This window comes from Dromiciops gliroides, chromosome 2 (assembly GCF_019393635.1).
Source record: "Dromiciops gliroides isolate mDroGli1 chromosome 2, mDroGli1.pri, whole genome shotgun sequence".
Classification (NCBI taxonomy): domain Eukaryota; kingdom Metazoa; phylum Chordata; class Mammalia; order Microbiotheria; family Microbiotheriidae; genus Dromiciops; species Dromiciops gliroides.
Genome location: NC_057862.1, coordinates 613,030,287 through 613,040,922, shown reverse-complemented (window position 1 = coordinate 613,040,922; position 10,636 = coordinate 613,030,287). Strand labels below are relative to the sequence as shown.

At 36.0% G+C, this 10,636-nt stretch overlaps 1 pseudogene; it reads left to right on the top strand.

Moving 5' to 3' along the window:
* Window positions 1-2,272: 2,272 nt before the first annotated feature.
* LOC122740237 lies at window positions 2,273-2,801 on the top strand (annotated as a pseudogene).
* Window positions 2,802-10,636: the final 7,835 nt, after the last annotated feature.

Sequence of the window (10,636 nt, the reverse complement as noted above, 5' to 3'; positions counted from 1 at the left end):
TTTACCTATTCAGTGTCATACCAATCAAATTACCTAAAATTTATTTTATAGAGCTGGAAAAATAATAACAAAATTCATCTGGAAGAACAGAAGTTCATGAATATCAAGATAACTAATGCAAAAAAATGCTCAAGAAGGTAGGGTAGGTTTACCAAACTTGAAGCTATACTATAAAGTGGAAGTTATCAAAACTATTTGCTACTGGCTAAGAAATAGAGTGGTGGATCAATGGAAAAAGTTAGGCATAGGAGACACAGTAGTAAATGACTTTAGTAATCTACTATTTGATAAATCCCAACAAGAGATAGAGAATATTATGAAATACAAAATGGTTTATTTTGATTAAATTAAATTTAAAAGTTTTTGTACAAACAGAAGCAATGCATCCAAAATTATAAGGGAAGCAGAAAGCTGGGAAACAATTTTTACAGCTAATGTTTCTGATAAAGGCATCATTTCTAAAATACATAGGGAACTAAAACAAATTTATAAGCATACAAGTCATTTCCCAATTGAGAAATGTTCAAAGGATATGAACAATAAGTTTTCGGATGAAGAAATCAAAGCTATCTATTCATATATGAAAAAATGCTCTAAATCACTACTGAATAGAGAAATACATATTAAAACAACACTGATATGCCACCTCACACCTATCAGATTGGCTAATATGACGAAAAAGGAAAATAATAAATGTTGGACAAGCTGTGGAAAAATTGGAGCATTAATGCATAATTGGTAGAATTGTGAACTGATTCAACCATTCTAGAGAGCAATTTGGAATAATGCCGAAAGGGCTATGGGGCTGTGCAAAGCATTTGACCCAATAATAATACTGCTAGGTATGTATCTCAAAGAGATCATAAAAAAGGGAAAAGGACCCACATGTACAAAAATATTTATAGTAGATCTCTTTGTGGTGGCAAAGAATTGGAAATTGAGGGAATGCTCATCAATTGGGGAATGGCTGAACAAGTTCTGGTATATGAATATAATGGAATGCTATTGTCCTGTAAGAAATGATGAGCAGGCAGATTTCAGAAAAACCTTGAAAGACTTAAGTGGGCTGATGATAAGTGAGATGAGCAGAACCAGGAAAACATTGTACACAGAAAAGAAACATTGTGCAATGATCAACTGTGGTAGACTTAACTCTTCTCAACAATACAATGATCCAAGAAAACTCCAAAGGACTCATGATAGAAAATGCTGTCCACATCCAGAAAAAAAAGAATTGGGGATTCTGAATTCAGACTCAACCATACTGTTTCTACTTTGTTGTTGTCATTGTTGCTGTTATTTTTCCCCCTTTTGTTCTGATTCTTCTTTCACAACATGACTAATGAAGAAAGAAAAAAGAACTGTATTCTCAGTAAAATATATGAGATTCAAATCAGGATGAGACAATATAGACTCAAAGGAGGAAAATTCACTGACATTTTTCATCCATATCAAGAAAAGGGGCATAATTAAAGAGCTATGAATAGACTTATTTTATAGAATATTAATGGTTAGTTCATGTGAGTTTGTTAGATTGTCAAATTATAGAAAAACAGGATAGTATCTCAAAATTGGAGGTGTTTGGATGAAAATTGTTGTCAGTCATTGATATGGGAGTGGTAGGGAAGGAATCATGGAAACTTAGGTTTAGAAGGGACCTCAGAGGCTATCAAGTCAAACTAGAACCTGAGTAATTGTCCCTTCTACAAATGCTCAAGATTTTACTTGAAGTCATCTAATAAGAGAAATAAATACACTTATCTCCCAAGGAAGATAATTATATTTTTCTATATCACTAATCTTTTGAAATTACTTTTCTTTTATTGTTGTTTTTGCTGATTCATTTCAGTCATGTCTGATTCTGTTATCCTCTTTGGGAGTTTCTTGGTAAAGATACTGAAATGGTCTCCCATTTCCTTCTCCAGCTAATTTTACAGATGAGGAAACTGAGGCAAACAGGGTTTTGTGACTTCTCCAGGATCACACAGCTAATAGTCAATGAATTAGTAGGAGATCACCTAGGTGAAAAAGTGAATCGATCAGACCTCGTCTCCTGACTATGGTTCTTGCTTCAACAGTGTTTGGACGGAACGGACCCGGAGTTCCCCGCCCCAGTTCCCCTCGCGCTAGATCTTCACCCTTCTGCAGCCCGCCAGCCCCTGGGACCACCTGACCCCCGCTTTTGAGACCATCCGCCTCCGGGACCACCGCCCCTGGCCTCTGAGATCAAACAGCCCCTGGATGGCCATCTCCTTCCGTTGCTTTTGGTGCCATGAGTTCCACCTTCCAGATCCGCCAAAACCTCTGCTCTGAGGCCCCGGTCAACCGCCTAGCCAACCTGCAGGCCTCCTACTCCTACCTGTCCCTGGGTTTCTATTTCGACCTGGACGATGTCGTTCTATGGAGGGTGTCGCATTTTTTCTGTTACCTGGCGAAAGAAAAACGCGAGGGCGCCGAGCGCCTTATGGGGCTCCAGAACCATGGTGGGGGCCGGATCCTCCTCCAGGCTGTGCAGAAACCTGCCCAACATGAGTGGGGCCGCAGCTTGGATGCCATGGAGCCTGCCCTGAGCCTGGAGAAGGGCCTGAACCAGGCCCTCCTGAAGCTGCACGCCCTGGACTCCAGTCAAGGGGATCCACACCTCTGGGACTTCCTGGAGAGCCACTCACCGCCTGGGCGAGGAGGTGTGGCTGCTGAAGCGCCCGGGCGACCACCTGACCACCCTGCGCCACCTGCAGGCCGGCCCCCAGCCAGGGCTGGGAGAATACCTGTTCGAGAGGCTGAGCCTGAAGCAGGACTAGGAGGAGCAACCCCACAAGAAGGCCAACAGGGCCCAAAATAAAGAATAAAGCCGAGGGCAGCTAGGTGGCCCAGTGGATAGAGCACTGGCCCTGAATTCAGGAGGACCTGAGTTCAAATTCGGCCTCAGGCACTTGACACTAGATGTGTGACCCTGAGCAAGTCACTTAACCCCAACTGCTTTACAAAAAAAAAAAAAAAAGAATTAAGTTGGCTCACTGCTCAACCCCCTCATATTCCACCACCCCCCCCCCAAAAAAAAAAAGAAAAAAAGGAAGAGTGAAACTACAGCTATGTCTGGAGTAAGAAAGGCTCTCTGAGTTCAAATCAGGCCCTTTGCCTCAGTTTTCTCAGCTATAAAATGAGCTAGTATAAGGAAATGGCAAACTCCTCTAGTATCTTTTACAAGAAAACTTCAAATGGAGTCAAGAAGAGTCTGATAAGACTGAAATAACTGAACAACAAACACAACAATGAAATAATATGTCAACATATTTTTACATCCTAACATTGTTATTTAGTGTCTATCTCTCCTAGACTTGTCATCTGCAAATTTTATAAGCATAGCATCAACAAAGAGAGAAAAATATAAATAGTAAACCAGGAACTTTTGATTGAAATTCTATTTCACCATATTGTGTATTTCACCATAATGTGTAGTTAATCCTGGCTTCATAGAATTTTCTGATCAAACATATAGAGCTGGAAGGGACATCAGAGCCCACCCATTTCAATAAATTCCTTTGTATTACACATGAAGAAAGTGAGGTTTAGGAAAATTAAGTGGCTAAACCAAGGTCATCCTGATAGTAAGGGAAAGAGGTAGAATTAGTATCTATTTCTTCTGACTCCAGAACAAGTACTCTTTTCCAGAGATTCCAATCTCTGGATTTGTGATCAAACTAGTGAGGATTTGAATGTGGTTCTGCAAAAAAATTGCATGTTTAACTAAATTCAGCAAGGCTAATAATCAACAACAGCTCAGACAATAGGCAATGGATGTTTATGATGCCAGTTTATGCCCATTAAGGTATCGTATGTAACTGGAATTTTTGTTTTCCAGAAGAAATTCTCACTCCTTTTAAATCTTAGCCCTTTTAATGTGTGGGAGAAAATGGAGAAGTAAAAACAAGTATAATTTTGGTTCTTGATTTCATAATTATTGACTTCCCCTTTAAATTAATTATTTATCAGTGAACAATTAATTTTTAATTACTCAGCTTTAACTGGCTGATTCCATCAATTTGTAAGCAATGTAGTATTTTTCAAATGGGATTTCAAATAAACGTAATAATAAGGATAATGAAGCAACAGCATATCTGTGCTTTGGACACCTAAACTCAAGGAAAAGAAAAACTTACTTTGAAGTAAATTCCAATTTATTAATGTACAATCTAATTTTTTAAAAAATCAGCTAGCATTTTAGTTTTCATTCTAGTATATCTCAACATATATTTTTGTGTGTGGCTACATGCTTAGTGAGTGCCTGAGATATTTGTATTTTTCCCTAGAAAATAGAAAATGAAGTATACAAATATAATTACATTAGCACATTAGTAAATATTTATCCTCCTATGAAATCTGCCTCTGATACCTTGTCTCAGTGTGAAGTGACCTTGATTTCTTGACATCTATGCCAAAGGAGCACAACTTTGACAGGAGAACATATCAATCTGGAAAGAATTTAAGTTACAAGTCATACTTTTGACATCCGAAGACCAGCCTCACTATGTTTGTAGAATGTCATTACCAAAGAGTTGTTCATCAGGTAATGAAGACCCAAACCACTGAAATGACATATCCTTGAAATACTTCAATATGCATAGTATATAAAAATGAGTGACTGGCTGGAGTTCTCACATTTAAGTTGATGGGAATGTAGTTGATTGGAATGAAGAAATAGGAGTTAAGATATCCCTCTATCAAGTGTCATTGAATATACTTTGAGTGAAAACAAGTGGAATTAAACACCTGTTGTTTTAATATTTTGTCATTCAACATCAATCATTTAATAAGAATTTATCAATTTGATTCAAAAAAGCATTATCATTCATTTGGGGCATCTGAGTGCTGAGTACTGTACTGGCCAATTTGAATACAAATTTTAAAAAAATGAATGAAATAATCATTTTCCTCTAAGAGTTAACATTGCATACTTATGTATAGGGGCGGGGGCAGCATGACTGATAAAGGTATCCCGTTGAGCAAGCCTACAGAGTCCAGCTGAGATACTATTCCATATTGTTGGGGTGGGGTATGAACATGAAGTTAGCACTATGAGAAAAGGGGGATTGCAGACCTATAATACTAAAGGTATACATTTTCTTGACTACATGTGTTCTGTGTACTTCTGTGCTTCAGTATTTGTGTACTCTATATAAATGTCTACTCTTCCCACTGAAATTGAGTGTATTTATGGAGAAGTGTGCCACAGGTTGATGGGGGAAATATGGAAATATTATATTACTATAGTTCATAGTGCTTCATCTCCATAAATATCTTTGACATGAGCTTGTGTCAATTGTCTGACTATTAGATGTACAAACCTGAGGTGTGCCATTTTATGAGGGCCTGTTCAGAAGATAATCCAGAGGAAGTTGTACTTAATTATGTTAAAAAAAAATCAGAAAAAACTAAGGCTTTTTGTGGGTGGTTAGAGTGTTCTAATATAACCTGCAAGGATTCATGTGGAGATGGTATTGAGATAAGCTTTGAAGGAAAATAAAGATTCTAAGAACTGATGCTAAGGAGGAAAGGCATTTTAAGCATGGGAGACAAAACTGTGCAAATGCATGATGATGGAAGATGGAATATCTCTTTTCTGTTCTGCACAAATGGAAAATAGGGACTACAAGGAGACAATTAAATCCATACTTGAATTTGTCCACCCTGCTCTCTACACTTTATATGCAAACAGAAATGGTTTACATTTTCAAGAGATCATAAATGTCAGCCTGGAAGGACCTTAGAAGTCATTCAGTCCTCTGTAATGTAACATGTGAAGACCCAAGGCACAAAGAAATAGGGTGATTTGTGGAAGGTTCTAAGGGTCAAAAGAAAGAACACAGGGCTTCTGACAGGAAATCTGACAAGGGAAGTGAGGTAAAAATTAGAAAGTGGCAGGATAACTGTAAAAAAAAATATACAATTTTTTTTTCATTTAACTGCAGGGAAAAAAAGACAATCATTTGATCCATGTTAGAAAACCTCTAATAGGCAGTGAGAAATGGACACACTAGCTAATTACAAGGGAGTAACCACTGGAGGAATCTTCTCCATACAAAAAAGAAAAAAAAAGGAATATTGGTTAAAATATTAGGAGGAATACAATAAAGAAGAGAATTTCCAAAATGGAATTTAGATCTTTGCAGAGAATTTCCAATGTAAAAAGTCCATTATTTGTGAATCTGACAAAAACAAAAAAAAAGATTGTGTGGGCCAATCTCATAGAGAGCAAGGTTGAAACTATTTCAAATAAGGTTTATTGTTAAACTGAGTGAATCATACTGTATTCTATGAAATTGGTTGTTTACCCATACATAATGTGTACCCTGTGAGTGTTTTGTACTAATATGGTAGTTTTGTACTTTGAATGACTGTTAGAGATCAAAAAATGAGGTAAAAATCCTGCAGCTTAATATGAAGAGGCCCTCATCATTCGCATGGTAGAAAATGACCAGTGGAAAAAACCTGTGACCATCTTTTTTTTTGAATGACAAATTAAGTCAATAAACATTTTTTAAACATCTACTGTGTACCAGGCACTAAGTGCTGAGAATAAAAATATAAGCAAGATAATACAAATAAGGATATTATTTTCCACTTTAAGTTCCTTGACAACAGTAATTGTCTTTCTGTGTGTGCATGTGTATCACAATGTTTCAAATAATGCTGCTCACTAAATCTCAGAAGAATAAACTGTAAGGCTAAAAAGGATTTTAGGTTTCCCCCATTTTATTGACATGGAAATCAAGACACTGATATATTCTAGCAACAAATCTAAGATAATAAAAACTAGGATAGTTGTTATAAAGACCAGGCCTTATGACATCTAAGCCATATTAGAGCCAAAGTTCCTGTAAGAATCATGAAATATTTAACACCATGTTTCCTATGTAGAATTCACTGATGTTCACATCTTCCCAAGATAATATTTTCTGTACAAAATGGCTCCATGGGTTATTTGGTTACTGTGAGCTGGAAGAAGGCTTCTGTACCCTGGCACCTCTACCTCCCATCCCATTAAGTTATTTGCTAGTATTGAGATCCAGAAGGCAACAGAACCAGCTTACATTTTCATTATCTAAAAGATTTTATTCCAAAGCCATCTACACAAAGTCTCCTCAGCCTCTCTCCCTTCAACAAAAATCTGTTGGTGATACTACCACAGACCTACTTTGTACAAAAAGAAGCATCTGCAATAAGGTGTCCTGGTTATTTCAGTACTCTGTACTTGAGGCTGTAAGGATCCTGAGTGCATCCTCCTTATCTGAATCACTGAATCAGAGAATTTCAGAATTGAGTGGCCACGTAATTCAAAGCTATCCTGAAAAAGAAACTCTAATATTCCCAGGAAATGACCATTCATTCATATTCTCCATGAAAATTTCCTAAGATGAGAAAATCACCACCTCTCATCTACTAATTTTGGAGTATTTTCTAAGAGGCTATACCTCACATTTGCCCTAAATTTGCCTTTTTATTTATTTTTTTTTTAATTCTGCCCATTGCTTCTAGTTCTGCTTTTGCTTTCTATAAATATAAGTATGTACATATAAATGTATATATTGATTATACTAGTTATACTAATACCATTCTATTAATGCAATAATTATAAACATATATCAGTATTATAAATATTGTATAAATTATATATAATATAGCATATAATAAAGATAAATATAAAATTATCAATTGTAAATAGCAATTGTAGTAATATATACTATATCACATATAAAATCAATTTACATATAGGTATGTGCTTTCATACATGTATACAATATGTATCTCATTATTAATATATTTATATAAATATATGTGTCTGTTTACATATATGCCATTTGCATCTATATATTTTATATACATATTTAGATATGCTATTATGGAGATATATGTATATATGTAGATGTATGTATATACATATATACACACACATATATGGACATAGAAAATTTATAAATACTAAGTGTATTTACTATATGCTATGTATATAACAGGGTACATATATATGTATATATAAATATATTATACTCACATCTCTCTCTGTATATGTACACACATACTCTAAGTACAAGATTTTTTAAAAAATAGAATGAAATGAAATGAAAGAGCTCTTTTGGAAAATATTGGAAGAATAAAGAGTTGCTAAGAATCTGAAGTGAAAAAGCCTTACTGAACTAGGAGATTTTCCCAAGAATAGAATATATTACCTAAACTTACTTCGCCTCAGTTTCCTCAAATGAAAATTAGGATAACCATACCTGTTGGAACTTCTTCATAATGGTGTTATAAGAATCCAGAGTTATCTTAGGATAAGTGCTTCAGTAACTTTAACAGGCTACAGAAAATCAAACACAATTCAGTGATTCCATGAGATAATAACAAATATTAGCCCCAACCCCCCCCCCAAAATCAGGAAAAACAGTAGAAAAAAGGTAAAGCCATATGAGGTATCTATTGTCAAAAATAATAATCTGGAAACAAGAATGAGGAAAGCTTGAAGTATGATTAGAGGACCTCAAAGCCATGTCCCAAACTCTCTGTCTCTCTCTGTGTGTCTGTCTCTGTCTCTCTCTCTCTCTGTCTGTCTCTGTCTCTGTCTTTCTCTGTCTCTCTGTCTCTGTCTCTCTCTGTCTGTCTCTGTGTCTCTCTCTCTGTCTCTTTCTCTGTCTGTCTGTCTCTGTCTGTCTGTCTGTCTCTGTCTGTCTGTCTGTCTCTCTCTCTCACCTCCTACACTCACCACAGACACACAGACACACAGAAACCTCTTTTAGATATATCAAAAACAAAGGACAAATTGAAGAGACAAAAACATCCATTACCCACTTCTGAAATTAAGCCCTGTCAATAAATGACAACAAAAGAAATTTTTGGTCCATGATATTCCAAAAATCAAAAGATAAAAGCATTTATAGTCAGAAACAATCTTTTTTTTTCCCTGGGGCAATGAGGGTTAAGTGACTTGTCCAGGGTCACACAGCTAGTAAGTGTCAAGTGTCTGAGGCCAGATTTCAACTCAGGTACCCCTGAATCCAGGGCCAGTGTTCTATCCACTGAGCCACCTAGCTGCCCCCAGAAATAATCTTTTTAAAAATTAGTATAATCCTACAAAAAAGACCTTTAATAAAAGTAGATTTTCAAATGAAAAGATAAGAAATAGGTAGAAACTCTGCAACCTGAACAAACACAACATGAGAAATCTAGAAATGAAAATCAATTTGAGCAATTGGAAGTGACTAAATGGTGATGAATTTCCTTATAACTATTGTTGTACACATATCTCTCTATCCTGATCAATCAAGTAAAATTCCTATTCCTGTCCTCTGGATGCATTTTGACTCTGACTTAGGAGGATGTTCATCTAAATTCATTCCCTTTTTGCCTGAATTTTTTGTATAGGTAACCCATGCTCCTCAAAGGTCATGCTGATGAAATATAAATGTAACAATTGGAAAGTCTTTTCATATTGGAACAACCATCATGGCTTACGAATTTGTTATCACTAGATGAATGTGGTTAAGTTTAAAGATTATTTTCTTCTGAAAGCTGGCCATCAAATTATGATTTAGGGAATCACAGAAACTAATGAAGATAAGTCTTCTAAGGTGATGAATGATTGAAATTTGTGGTTCTTATAAAATGGAATCTATTAGGATACAAGGAACTTGAACTAATTCTAATAAAATATGAGCTTCTAATACACTTTGCTACCACTCAACCTTAACCAATTCTTGACTGATAGCTTGATGTTCCAAATGTACAGCCAACAGTTTAAGTTCAATGTGGAGATTGTAACATTCTTGCAAATTAAAGATAATTTTGTGCCCTCAAGCCCATTAGCTTAACTTGTTTTGCCTTAGGAAGAGGAACAGAAAATAATCATTTTAGGTTCTGACCTCTTTATGTCACCTTCGGGTATATATAAGCAAGATGGCTTCCATAGAGGAAAGGAGGTCTACCAAACTCACTCAAAAGTGCCCTAAACTATTAACCCAAAGGATTTAATGAGTTTCCTGGTAGCCTTGGAGATAAGAAGGGGAAGGGATGTATTCAAATCTGTTCTAAAGGAATAACTAGAAAAAGTTGCTAAAACTGTTTCATTCTCCTTGGCCAAATTCCTAAGAATGGGGTGCTTAAAACACAGGTCATGTCAGTTCTGACCTTTGCCTTACCCCCAGTGAAGAGGAACAATGCTAACAGCAGAGAGGAAGGTTCTACTTGATCTTTTTTTTAGCCTTTTGTTTTAGAATTTTATTGCCCAAAATATATTTATAAACAAATTTTGACATCAGTTTTTAAAAACTTTGTGTTCCCTCTTCCTCCCTCCCTTCCCAAACCCACCCCCAAGAACTCAAGCAATTCAATATAAGTTCCACATGATTAATCATGGAAAATATCCCCACATTAGTTAGGTTGTAAGAGAAAACAATTAAAAAACAAAACTTCAGATTAAGGAATTGTCAAAGAAAAAAATAAAAATGTGTTTCAATATGTTTTCAGACATCATTAGTTCTTTCTCTATAGATGGGCTGCAATTTTCATAAGTCCTTCAGGGTTATATTGGATCATTGCCTTGCTGAAAATAGCCACATGCTTCCCAGCAGATCATCTTACACTA